We start from the raw sequence: 14143 nt of genomic DNA, 5'->3' as shown, positions 1-14143 counted from the left end.
CTTTTAGGAGCCTGAAATGAACTGTCCTAGCAGTACACTTCACACCTGCACTTAACGTTTCCCATTATCTTTCTAAGGTAACGGTCATCTCTAGTATTAGAAGGTCACTTCCGCCCTTTACTTGGCTGGTTTCTGGTCGTTACCAGTGTCGTCTTGTTCAACTTATTCCTGTGTACTGCTGTCTAAAATTTTTAACCCTGAAGCTACCTGCATAGCCTTCTGCGAGAAGAACCATAATTGAACCAGGATTTAAAAAAACAGGTTTAAAAATAGAGTGGTCTCTTATTTTTTTCCCCCAGAGCTGCGTGTGTGTATATACAAATAATCATGCACATAAACCTATGCTATCAGTGAACAGTGACAACTAGAAAATGTGCTTTATGTTAAAAGTATAAAATCTCCCATGCAGAAAACCTTCCTTAAGAACACCTTAGTAAAAATTCCTCTTATGCTAGGGTTCACCATAAAGCAAGGATGTGTAAAGTATTTGGTTATATCACAGCACCACCGCGGAGGTCTGGACCCCATCCGGACGTGTCCGATTATGCGTCCCCACATGTCGAGTGTTTCTGGATGCTGAATGAGCACTCTGAGTGCCCTGCAAAAGCTTTCACAGTCACTTCGGAAAGTGAGGACCAGGCCACGATGAGGTCAGGCAGCCGAACCTAATCCCAGGAACAAAAGCAAGCTGCCGGGAAACAGCTCACAGAGCTGGAGGGCCGAGGTGCAAGACGTAAACAAACGACACGGTGTTCATTTCACGTAGGAGAAGAATGGACGTGGTCACACCGGTACATGCGCCTCTCACAGACCACGGTGTGATTCGGCAAGAACATCGGCAGTATTATTAGTTAGAGCAAACAAGCCCAGCGCCCCTGAATGGCAAACAAAAGCCTACTGTTACTGAAGCAGCCATCATTCACTTCCCGGTGTGTCACGAGGAGCATTTCGGGTGGGGGCCCCTGCCCGATAAGGGTGGAATTCCAAATTCCAACCCCACGCTTGACTGCCATGGACGGGGAGTGGAGATCGGCAGCGGCTTCACCTCAATGCGCCACGGCGACAGTTAGGTCACTCCTCCTTAAGCCAGGAGTGAAAGGGTGGAATTTGAAAAAGGATTTGAGAATTTCTTGGTGAGGCTGAAAACAAGGGAGCTTGTATGAACCCACACTTCCTTAACTGGAAATAGCTTTAGGGGATTTCTTTATACTTATGCAAGTTTCACTTCTCCAGGGATACTACCAGACACGTTTTAGGGATTTAAGGTCACAAGAAAAACTACAAACTATTTGGGGCATAGGAGCATAACATGTGGTCTGAATGTTGAGACTCACAGCAGACACTGCATCAGATCCAGCAGGACCAGCAGAAACAGGGCGGAGAGCAGACAAACACACATGCAGGGCAGGGCAAGGAATGGACAGAGACAGACAGACACAGACATACAGGGCAGGGTGGGGAGCAGAGAGACATACAGGACAAGGAGGGAAGCAGACAGACAGGGCAGACTAGGGAGCGCACGGACAGACAGACAGACACGCCAGGGCAGGAAGTGGAGACACACACAGGGCAAGGCGGGGAGCAGACAGACAGGGCAGGTCGGGGAGTGGACAGAAACAGAGAAGGTAGGTCAAGGAGCGGACGGACAGACAGGGCAGGGTGGACAGAAACATGGAGGGTGGGGAGCAGATGGACAGGGCAGTGTGAGGTGGGGAGAGGACAGAGAGACAGGACAGACATGCGGACAGACTCACAGACGGGGCACATTGTGTTTGTACAGGAAAATTACTGAACTTTCAACAAGGCATCAAAAATAAGTGATTAGTTCATTAAAGTTAGAAAAAAGATCTAGAAAGCCAATTAAAAACATATTTTTGCCTTGCAGGGACATTTTCTAGGATGTTAAAGACAGGTCATCACTCTTTCCTCAGTCATTACCATCATGACTGTCAGAGTCATACAAAAGAAGGCCACGGCAGGAGCCGCGCTCTGGGCATCAACAGCAAAAAGGCTCCTGGACTGAAGAGGGAAGGTCCAGTGCCAGGGACCGAAACAGGCGATTTATAAATCTATAAGTGGACAATACCAGGCAGTCTCATGCCATCCAACCCACAGCATAAGCAAGATGGCACAGAGCAGAGTTTCACACTTCCTTTGGTCTTTAGGGGCAGCATGCAATTCCATCCGGAAGGTTGCAGGTTCTCACCCCATGAGCAAAAACACAGTAGCTAAACCTTAAGCTGGTTCAGGTTTGAACACTGGTACAGAGACACTGTTTCAAGGGTAGAAATGGAGGCTTGGACAATGGCTATTCCTTGCAAACCCAGTCATACTGCTTCACACACACAGTGCCATCATTGTGCTCAGGTATGACCAGCTAAGATTAGCAATAAACCCCCTTCACTGCAAAATTAAGCGTCTTTTCAGTTTCAGTTCATCAGCTTCCTGTGCTGCTTCAGTGTGCAAAGAGGTGACTTCAAAAACACAAGAAAGAGGCCAGATCTACCTGCTGCGGATGAAAGCAGAAATCAACAAGGTCATCGCACGGTTTACATTCAGGCACTTGGGATCATTAATAACCCTGCCACATGGCCGAGTGGACCCCCCCCCAGTGTTGAGCAGACCTGCAAGGGGCCACCTCACACCCGACGCCTTTGTCAGGCAGTCTCACTGAGAATTATGAAGCTCGTGCTTTGCATGGGTCCCTGCGCTCTCTTTAGGTGGGCATTAAGAAAAGGAAGACACAGGGCAGAGTTTTTTCAGGGAGAACTTCAGAGAGAACAGCTACTTAGCATATAAACGAGCTTGGTGTTGAAGCTGACAAAGGTATAAGCTGACGACCTTTCTAAAAATTTCAATCAGGGTAGTGGGGGGGGGCAGTAATTAACAAACGGTCACTAACGAAAAGAGTCGGGTGCATCAGTACTTCATAGGATGTGTCTAAAGATTCTGAATGACTGCTGCTGACGTACAAGACTGGGCAGTTTCAGCGAGTGCCTTACTCATATCAACAAGGGCTTTGATCATGAGAGGTCTGGTGCAGGGGGACAGAGCTGCGCGTGCACATGCTCACACACACTCCCTCCCTCTAACACACGCACACAGTGTTCATAACGGAATGTACTGACACACAGGCTTTCAGAAGGTATGAAGGTTAAAAAAAAAAACCATGACATGTACCGCACTGCTGAGACGGGTCAGGAATTTACAAACAAATCTGATTTAAGGCTTATTAATGTAAGGAGGAGGACACTGGAAACCAGGGGAGACATGGACTGGCTAAACAACAAAACAAGTGTGTGATAGAGAGAGGAGGGGAGATCAAAAGCAGCAATAAGAAGGACAGGTTTGCTTCAGTAAAGTGGCAGGGGTCCAAAGCCATACACACATGCAGAGGAAACACTGCTCAAATAGTGCACTGTGACTCAGTCCTGCAAAGCGCTTCACGGTGCATATGCGGTCACGGCGCAGATCTGCTCCGGCCTCCTCTCCACATCTCCCTGAAAGCCAAAGGACCCACTGCAGACAACCTGTCGCGAACACTGAGCAGGAAGCTGCTGTTAATGAGGTGCTGAGCGTAACAGTTCTGCCACCTCGGTTTCCGTTTCGAGAGACAGAGGGAGAAATAAGGCTGGGCGGAAGGAGTGGAGACGATCGGGGAGGGGCAATGGGCTGGGCAGGGCTCGGAGGCGGGGCCCACATAATGAGATGCCAAACGGTCGGGGGCATTATAAAGTATCTGCACTTAATTACACTACACATTGCTATTCTCACTTTGACTGCAACTCAGAATCTGTTACCACATCTCAGGCCAGACTGCTTCCAAAAAAAGAATAACAATTAAAAAAAAAAAAAAAAAAAAAGGTATGATGCTTCTACAACAGTCCAGACTCACTGGGCCAGCTAAACTCTGCTTCTATCTGCGGGAAACAGCAGTTTCCCAGCCCTTCCTCCCTTGCATGGTGCCCAGAGAGTAATGCAATGCAGTGCTACTGCTGAAGAAGGCTCTATTCTGTGAGAGGAGTAAACACTCCCAGCAGGTATGCAGCCAGAAGACAGACATCTGTAAAAGCTTATCAGATACTGAAGTGCAACAGATACCCACAGCAGGCCCCCATGTGCAGCTTCTCATTATCACCTTCATAGCATGGCCACCCCGCATCGGGGTTAGGGCGAACGCATAACACATTCATCACTATCTTCAGGGAGAGTCTCAATTGTCCCTGCAGACTAAAATGATAAAACTCTGAGATAATTGAATCTTTAAAGGCCTAGTGGAAATACAGTAAAGTATCTAACGCTACAAGCAGGCTAGGGCTGGGCAGTGTGTTAATATTACTATACAGTGTTTCCCCTACCATTATATTAGGGGGATGCCCCCCCCCCCCCAATGCCACCTCCCATCCCCCCTTGAAGGTCAAGTTAATTTTTTTTTATTTTCTATATAGTGCTAGATCACAACAGAAGTAATTTAAGGTTACCTTTCCTATAGAACAGGTCTATATATTGTCCTTTTATTAAACAAACTAAATAGCCTTATGTTATTTATCTTATTTACACAACAGCTTGTTATTTTTGTCTCCATGGTCGTGCGTTTACAATTCTCCTCTGCTCTCTGTATCGCGCATGGCGGAGTTCTGCCCCGATGCGTGCGCACAGATACGTGTGCGCACACAGGTGAGTACACTCCCACCAACGGACAGAGAGTGCATCAGAATATATGTCGCATGAACCACCAGAAAAGCAGACAAAAATATCTGCGTTTTTTTTTTTTTTAACTGTAAACTGTGAGAGGGACTTCTCAACCATGAACAAGGTAATAAATATGTTTCACAATGGGATTTTCATGAATACCATGAATCCTGTCGGTGTTCGTCTAATCACCCCCCCCCCCCCCAAAGCTGTAAACCTAGGGCAAACACTGCTATAATTTAAACTGTATAAAATATCCCACAACAAGTTAAATCTGACTGTGTTTATACCTGCGTGGAAGCTAAAAGCCAGGTGACATTTCATACACTGAAAAGCATTTTGCAAGATTGTTGAACATGTACGTGAGGATGGTTTTAGCAGTGAGGGACCTAATGCTCGCGTGATATCCTAACTTGACCGTACACTGACCGATTCATCAACACCGTGTGGCAGGAAGCTCACAGCAATTAAACTGCAGCAACAGCCGGCCCACACAAAATCAAACCGTCAAAACCGTGGGTCTGACAATCTGCCAATAGCAATATCATACGCGATCTATAATTAAGGACACTGGTGATTCTTCTGAAACCAGAATACAGACCACCCTCGGCTTTCTTCATTTGGGAATTCATTCTAATTAAACAGCCTGAGAGACAGAATAAAAGGCGTCCAGCAGACGTTCGGTTCACGTTCGAATCAGTCGCCTTTAAGGCGGCTCTGTCTGTACTCTTACATCAGCCAGGTTTAGATAAGAGGAAGCCTCCTTCACACTCTTGAATTCCAGGAACAGGGACAACCTGCTGGTCTTTCTCACAGCGCTCTTATACCCCTCCCCTCCATTACAGGTCCAGCCAATCAGGGAACTTCCCCGAATTTCCCAGCAAAAAGGGGCAAGGCGAGTATGTTTCTCCCCGGAGGAGTGGGTGGAATCCATATCAAACTCCCTCTTTTGAAAAAGGTACAAAAAGAGAAACAGAACCGCCACTATGAGCTTCTTATCAGAACTGACTTCCTGCATCCTGAGTCACTGTGCTGCCTGACAGAGACAAACGGCGTAAGCATTCTTTGCAAGAGGGTGGGCATGACTTGGGTGACCAGGCAAGCTTAAGTGGCCAAAAAAAAAAAACAACCACCGCAGGATAAACCGTGCCGTGCCACAAGGTGGGCGGAAGTAGAGGCCTGGGATCCAAATTCAGGCGCCACGTTCAAAACTGTGCCATCTGCCTCCATTAAAGTCAAAGAGAGACACAGTCAGAGTCTGGAAACGATTCCTCAGCAATCATCCAAAGGCACAAGGTTTCCTCCATCGTGCTCTGTAACCGATGGCGGCCTGTGGGAGCTCCCTGATACATGGACAGACAGCCTGCCAGTCTGGTCTCAGACAGGCCCCAAAGCCTCAAAGACAGTCTTCTCAGAGATGCCCGTTTCACAGCTTTTCCCATCTTTGCCATTTCACTGATCGCTACCAGCAGTAACAGTCATTCAATATAAATGCCCCTCTATGCAGTTTATGAACTGCTGCACCGACTTGCGAGTTGCAGGCGGGGATTTGTATTTTCTGATAACACAAATCTATTTTGAGCCCCGATACGCCGTCTTAAAACACTGTTAGGGAGAGCTATGAAAAAGAGTGCGTGATTAATTTTCAGCTGCCATGCCTCTTCACAGATCTCACTTAGCAGCACGGCAGAAACCCAAATTTGAATGCTGTTAAGATTTTTTCATTGAGTACATGTGCTGCAGGTTCCATGCCATGCGGAGGAGGGTCATGCCATATGACAAGGTGTGCCAGGGTGCTGAGGGGAGCAGAATGTTGGACGCGCCACCCACAATGGAGAACGAGCATGTCAGGCAGGTCTCTCACAACTCAGAAATGGGACACACAAGTCTCTCAAGGGTGATCGCAAATTGAAACCATAAAAACAGACCACAGCAACTAATGCTCTAGTGAAACTTTTCAAGATCAAAAATATTTTTAGCACCATAAATAACATGTTCAGTGTGAGAGAGAGCACAATATGAAGACCAGCTCGCTAGTATATACAGACAAAGCAACATGATGTAGCAAGTCAGAGAGCTTAGAGGGGGAATGGGGGGAGCCGGGGGCCCAAATACCTTTAGAGAGCTGTCCTTTATGAGTAAATAAAAAAATCGCCAATATTTTATCAATCCCTCCTGTAACTACTTCTCCAGGTCAGGGTCACAGGGGACCCGGGATCCTCTTACAAATTTGTATCATCCAGAAACATTTCTGCAAAAATCATTACCATTCATCCTAGATCTGCCTATGATCCAGAACAGATTTATGCCAAACAATGCAGAATTTATCAATGGAGGATAAGCCACCAGTTTCAGCCCCCTTCCAGCCCCACCTCTCACTCCAGTTTCTCTCTCTCCCTGCAATAATCAAACCACATACACCAGGGATACTCAAATGGTGGACTCCAGCCCACATCTGAATCAAAACACAATGTAATCCGGACTGTGCAACGGATCCTCCCCGCTGATAAATTTCATTGAGGGAGTCTCCCCCCTCACACCTATGTAACATTTTTTGAAACCGGTGTAAAAGGCACCAAGCGAAAACCAGCCCAGCACCTGCACCGTGTTGGTGGAAACGAGGCATCAGAGATGCAGGGCTGGCTCCTGGCACCATGTGACTACAATCTGTTATGCTTCCTACACCCAAAAAATGATTTCTTTTATTACTCTTCATGCAAAAAAGGTAGATTACATTCAAATAATCCAATGCATTCATGTTAGTTAAAAATATGTGAGAGTTAGGTTAACTTAAAATCTTTTCACATGAATTCTACTATTTCATTATTCTACTATTTCATGCTGTTTGGTTTTTCTTCATATTTTGTGCACTGTGCATGTGCTTGTATTGCCACGTTTCTGAGGAGGACCGAGATTTGAAACGGACGTCTTATTTTAGGTAATGTTATATATCGTAATGTTTCACAAAGGAATAGTTAATTTAATTGGAGTTAGATTAATATCAGTAGTGTTGGACAATTAGATTTAACTTACATGTTTAACTTAATTCGACAAATACCATTTGAGCAAGGATACGTTCAAAATACTGTACATCTTTTGAACGTCTTGTCGGCCCTTAAGGAGCCAGAATGAACAACTGAAATGAAATAGTCTTTGGTGATTTTCCTTGTACAATTAACATTGTTCAGCCTAATTATCTAATAGCCATGTGAATGGTTTGTAAACAAAATATAAAGCATCATTTTGCCATCCTTAGTTCATCCATACACTGAAGCACCAGACTGTGCCTGAACTGCACTGTTCCTGAACCATTTTGAAGAAATTCTAAATTGAAATCCTTCGAAACAGTGGTAAGTGATGCATATGTCAAACTTATTCATGGACAATATCAGCACGGATTATCGGCATGTTAAATAAACTCCAGTTTTGCATTACATTACCATGTGCATTTATGCGAAGGAAACCAAGTTAACAGGTATATCTAAACTTAAGTATTGGCGCATTTTGCGGTATTAACCGTTCTTTAAATCGCATTACATGTGCTCTGTCTCGATCAAGATCGATACACTTGTAGTACATCATAAAAGCACCTCATTCATGCCAAAATCATTTGAAAAAGACATTTTTCTTTGTAAAAAATACGTACCTGGCTATTAGTGAATGAAGAATTGTGCAGCGTTTATAGTTGGTAGATTACATTTAATTCGGCATTTTACCTAGGGTTGGGCAATATGGAAAAATATTTTATGATGATTCTTTTCATAATTCATATAATTATCACAATATAATTCAAGTCATTTCTTTACTTCAATGTTCCATTCTTGTTTAAATCTTATTAGAATTGGCCTTAATTAAATTCAGAACATGGAAAAGTCAACAAATTGAAGACTGCAAACTGAAATATAAATTTAAAGAAATAATTCATACGAAAATGAACTTTTTATAAATATGGAGCAATACCAGAAAATGCCAACAGCATGTTCTGTTGCTGGGTTTTTTCAGAGCGCTTTGATGTTTGGGTAGAGTGATGACTGAGGCTATGGATCTGTGTTGTCCAGAATGGAACCACTGAAGTCAAGCGTGAGTGCATTCTGAAAGCACTGGCTGTTTACCTGAACGAAGATCCAACAACCCTTGTTAAGGAATACTTGGTAAGTTTTTAGTGTTAAATTGCCAGATTTGTTAAATTGCTAGAAATGTGCTGTGGTACACAGGAAATGCTACCTTTCTTGTAACTAAAGTAGTTTTATTTCAAGTCATTAGCACAGACAGCTTGTGTGTTTTTGCAATGACTTATGCTTATGGCTGTCTCTGCTTCCCTTTTTGAGGATGTTGACTATGTTGATGCTCAGCAGTCCATGGGTGCTACAGTCCTTAGAATTTGGCAGTGCTTCAGAACCTGATGAGTGTGGCACATGTGGGTTGCCTGATGCTGGGACTTGTCTATGCTTTAAACATTGCATATCCGGATGATCTCAAGTATACAAATTTCAAGTTATTCAAAAGGTTCTGATGGAGCTTGATCCAACAAGACTCTCAAAGAAGGTCCAGGTCTTGAAAAGGAAAAAAAAAACAAACTACTGGAGTAACCAGTATGCTTGAGATCTTGTTAGGATCTTGTTGCATTAAGGGCAGTGAACAGAGCAGTGTTTGAGCTTAGTTGTAAGAAAACTTTAAGAAAGCTCTTAAATTTATACAAGTGTAAATTCAGTTTGAGTGACTTAGCAATTGTGTTTGCATTTTATTTATCTTAGACTTAATTTTTTTTTCTCCATTGTCACTTGTATTTTGTCATGTATTGTGTTCTGTTAAAGAGAAAACTGGCATACGTTCTACAAAAAAAGGAATACTTCAATAACCAGTTACTTACTACTGCTTTTATTGGACAGTTTTGGACAAGGGAACCAAGGAAATACTGCTTTGTGGATGCAGTGCTTTGTATTGTAACTGTATGTGAATTGGATTTAATCTAAGAATGTTTAATACTTTTCTTCAGTGTCACTTTTTGTCTTTTGATCATTTTGACTGAAAATTAGGTGACAAAATGGTTTATATAAATGACCATTATATAGAAACAGGTGTTTGAAATCAGTATGCTTGTTTTTCTTGATTGGCTTTTGAATAAATGCAGCCTTTCAAATTACATTTAATTGAATGTGGATTTTTTAAAATGCAAACTTTCAGTTAATTGGAATGTTGGTATTTTGCTGGAGCAGAACATAAAAGAATAAATTAATTTAAATGTAAATGTAATGCTTTAAAGCAACCCAACAGTTTTAATTTTTATGTGATTAACTTTGGTTGATTTAACCTAACTCAGGTTGTTTGTGGGTATTTAATACTATTACATCGAGGTCATTCAAGTCATTTTTGTGGAACTGGTTGAAGAAACTGTTTTAGGTTAGTCCAACGAAAATTTTGTGTGTAGCCGCGGTATGAGGCCAGGCTCACATTCACACGCCTCAGAGGCAAATGGGACCATGGTGCTCACACCGGATTCCATCAAGGAAGGACAAAGAGCAGGAGAGCCTTCACCATGCTCGCTTTGATGTTGTTTGGACGTCATCAGGGCCTCTCCCCTTTATTTCCACACAATGGGTGACATAACACAGAATACAGCCAGATCACAGGCACTGCGCATAACCAGTTTGACTGTCACCAGACACTCTGTGTTTTTTAAATTGACGTTGCGGTTGTGAAGCGGACAGTTTTGGCGATATGGTGTCAGGAAAACCCCATGACAAAACATATGCAACTGCTCGACCAAAAAGAGACTCCCAAACAAGGTCGTGATTTCAGCTGCTGCCAGCCTGGTCTCAGACAGGCCCTCTAAACTGGGTAGCTGTCCAGCTATGATACCTTAAAAGAGGGTCTAGCACCTCCAGTAGCAACTTCCTAGAGAACACAAGCATTTCAAAGTGGTAGATTCTGGGGTGGCAGCAACAAGCACCAGATATACAGGACGAGCAGGAATCACAAGTTATAGCTTGAGTGTTGAATGGAAAACGAAAATACAGATGCGCGCTATATTAGGGCGCTTTACCACCACACCAAGTACCGTACTTTTGGTATGGTCATTTCAGTACTTTCCCTTTTCCATTGATTTGGTCAAGTACCAGTACCTAAAGTACCAAACCAACTGGTGTAATTTTTTGGTACTTTGGGGTGGGACGTTTTTGTTGACTGGTTATGCAAATAACCTGCCTCAAACACAATTCAGCCTGCGTCTTGAAAAAAGTTGCGAGCTCAGAAAACACGATAAACAAAGTAAGAAAATAAAAGTAATAATGGATGTGTGGACAAATGAAGAGACCCAAGCTTAGACTGCGAAAGCAAAAAAATAGTTCAACAAACTTGTCTAGGAGTGATTTAAAAAGCAAGGATGAAAACGATTATGATCGTCTCAGAGAAGACATGCAGTGCTCATGCAAAAGTGGTTGATTTTTAAACATATACTAGATTATATAAAGGTTATTCCTTTTAAGAGCAAGTTGCTTTTTCCTTTGACAGAGTAAATGAGAGGAGGCCATTCAGCCAGTCGAGGTTGCTTGGAGGAAATTATACTAATAATTGAACTGCCTGTGGTATAATGTTACTGTCAAACAGAAGGTCTAGCTTCTGTTAATCTAGCTGACTAGCTGTGAGAATTGTATGTGCACAACATGCGATGCTGGTATTAACTGTACATCGTCCAGCCCTATAATATACTACAGCCATTTTTCAAATTCGGTACAAAATACCCTGCCTTGTGTTGTGATGTCATTCAGCACCGATGCCAGGTTTTACACCAGTGGAAAACCAACACCTTGAACTACTGTACTCGTGGTATTTTCTTGAAGCACCAAAACTATGGTACCTGGTGCGTTGGAAAAATGCCCTTATATCTTTCATATATATATGCACACACACAGATACATATACACATACACACACACACACACACACAAACACACCTCTGTCCAACAGCAAGCGCCATATCAAGAAGCCTGACTATCTTAGAGCAGCAATCAGGGGAAAATCCAGATCTGTTGTTGGTAGCAGGTTAATAATACCAGGTTGATGATACCAAGTTTGCTAACTAAAGTACAGGATGACTGAAGGCTCCCCCCAAACGCAAATGTTCTTTGGCAAACTGTCGTAACCCAAGCTCCTTCCGTTATCCTCAGGGCTGATCCTGGAAAGCGGGGATGCCCCCCCCCCCCAGAGCAGAGCAGGACTCTCCTGTGACCCGACTCCTGACCTTCTTATAAACATGCAGGTCAGAGGCCCATTTCTAAAGTCCCCTTGGGAGTTGAGTCATCTCAGGTGAACACTCCCATAGATGTTGGCCTAGATATGATTACTGGGAAGGTAAGAAGCCAAATAAAAACTCAAGCCTCCACTAGCCTGACTCATTAACTCCCGCCTTTTCCCACTGCTGTTGTCATTGTCGTCAATCATGGTTTAAAATATTGCCTTTGCAAAACAGTTTAGCATGAGGTCTGAAAAAAGCAAGCCGGTAACGCTCAGAGCTGGCCTTGACTGAAGGCAGCAACAGTAAACTGTCACATTTAGTCCCCAGGCACAAAGTAACGTGATGTTCAACATGGGGAAAGTATATTAATTAATTACAATAACTCAGAAATGGGACAGATAATCCTCACACAGTGGGGGCTTTTAAGCAATTTCCTGCTTTATCTGAAAATTTTGAGTAGAGTAAAAATACCAAATTATAATAATTCCTCACTGAAATGTCAAAATGACACTTAAAGCAGCATGGTAGCAAATTGTGTCAGTCACTGCTCAGAGAGAAAACATTCTTGTCCTGCCAGAAAGCATTTAACCATTAACTGTCAGAGAGCTTGAACAACACAATATTAACACTGAGCCGTTTCACTTTCGGGGTTAACTATGAATTATCCTTTCAATGCAGATAACTGGAGGACTGGATGACTCAGTACCTTGTCATTTATGACCTGGATTCCTGGATCCCAGTTTGGAGAAGCGTAGTCCCACTACAAGTGCTTATCTGAGGAGAGAGAAGGGGAGGGGGGAGATTCCGCTATGTTATCCAATCCCCTGTCAGCATATGACCTGAATGATTTGTCATTATTGGTGACACCTTATCTATAGAGTTGCATAAGACTAAATGACTCACATTGTCCACTGAAGGTCAAGCTCACGGTCAATAACACACAATGCGTAGAAATGAAAAACGATGCTCCCAGGACCCTCCCAGGCAAAGAACTTAAAAAGAATTCATAGCAAAAGCTGACATTTTCATCTAGCACTGGAAAGCACTTTAATGCTTTCCTGTCGGAGACAGTGGGAACATGCAACTGTTAGAGGACTCGAGAGGATTGATTAAATTGAATTTATCATACTCAACTCTGGGGCAGTAAAATGAAAACACACAGCTGGGAACCACAAATACAGGGGGGCAGTGAAAAAGGCTGAACGAGGCATGTAAGGGAACGACAGCTTGGAGAGGCAGTGAAGTGGAGAAGAGGAGAGTCATCTGCACGCGACACTCGGGTCATGCTGCTCTGTGGACTCAGGGCTTTTCAATGAACTGCCCCTGTTCAAACAGGAAAACATGCGCAGATGAGGAAAGGCCACACGTTCGATGGCACCTGCTAAACAGCTGCATTATCGCAGGACTGAGTTACACACCAGTGTCAGAAAGGCTGCCCTCCATCTGCTCCACATCCATTTGACAAGCATGGAGCGGCATAGCCAAGTCCGGTGATCCATTAGGTCACTGGCACCTAAATATCAATCACTTGAAACTGATTTTTCTCGTTTTCAGGTGCTACACACACGCATGCCTGTCTTGATATCATGCCACTATAAATTCAAGTTAAAAAGCAATAGGGATCCAGCTGTGAATGCTGCTTGGACCCCTAATTATTTGCAATTAATCTATTGAAATGTTGGGAGATTGGAGGAAACCACAACACTGAATGGCAGCATTTCAGGGAAGGGGACACCGTCTCTGGAAAATAGTTTCACCTCTGACAGAGCTGTGAAAGCAGGGCACAGTGGGGACAGCAAGCTTGCATGTCGACAAGACTAGTTTTTATTACGAAATGGTGTAAACAAATACAAAGTGAGAAAATCACACTTAATGTGGCCAAGCACCTACACACAGGAACTTAGATCAAGAGCCAGAACCCATTACCGATAGTCCAGCAGATGTAATTTAATGAATCCTCAAACTGGCTCCCATTGGATGCTCTAGCATGGTGCATATGGCCAGAGACTAAATCCTTCCAGGTTCCACACAGACAGTGATAACCGAAATGAAAGTGGGGCCACCCAGCAAACCAGAGTGGAGTTAAAATTAGCCTCCCTGTGTACATTTTGCAGTTTCAGCCAGATTAATTTTATGCTCATGTTGATTTTCAGTAAATTATGGGGGGAGGCGACTAATTGACTTAATCTAGCATACAAAATTCCATGTTTAGCGCAC

The 14143-nt window shown here is 43.5% G+C and overlaps 1 protein-coding gene across 8 annotated transcripts in view; it reads right to left on the bottom strand.

Moving 5' to 3' along the window:
• erbin (erbb2 interacting protein) overlaps positions 1 to 14143 on the bottom strand; it is a 60294-nt gene that overhangs the window by 33987 nt on the left and 12164 nt on the right. For 7 of the 8 annotated variants that reach the window (XM_023796297.2, XM_023796281.2, XM_023796289.2 and 4 more), the window contains exon 2: positions 12633 to 12700. The exons of the other annotated variant lie outside the window; for it this stretch is intronic. The gene's annotated coding sequence lies outside the window, so the exon portion shown is untranslated. The remainder of the gene's footprint in view (positions 1 to 12632; positions 12701 to 14143) is intronic. 8 annotated transcript variants of the gene reach the window in all.

Source organism: Paramormyrops kingsleyae, chromosome 7, assembly GCF_048594095.1.
Source record: "Paramormyrops kingsleyae isolate MSU_618 chromosome 7, PKINGS_0.4, whole genome shotgun sequence".
In the NCBI taxonomy this organism is placed as follows: Eukaryota; Metazoa; Chordata; class Actinopteri; order Osteoglossiformes; family Mormyridae; genus Paramormyrops; species Paramormyrops kingsleyae.
Note: the sequence above shows the minus strand (reverse complement) of the source record. Positions and strands in the feature narration are given on the sequence as shown.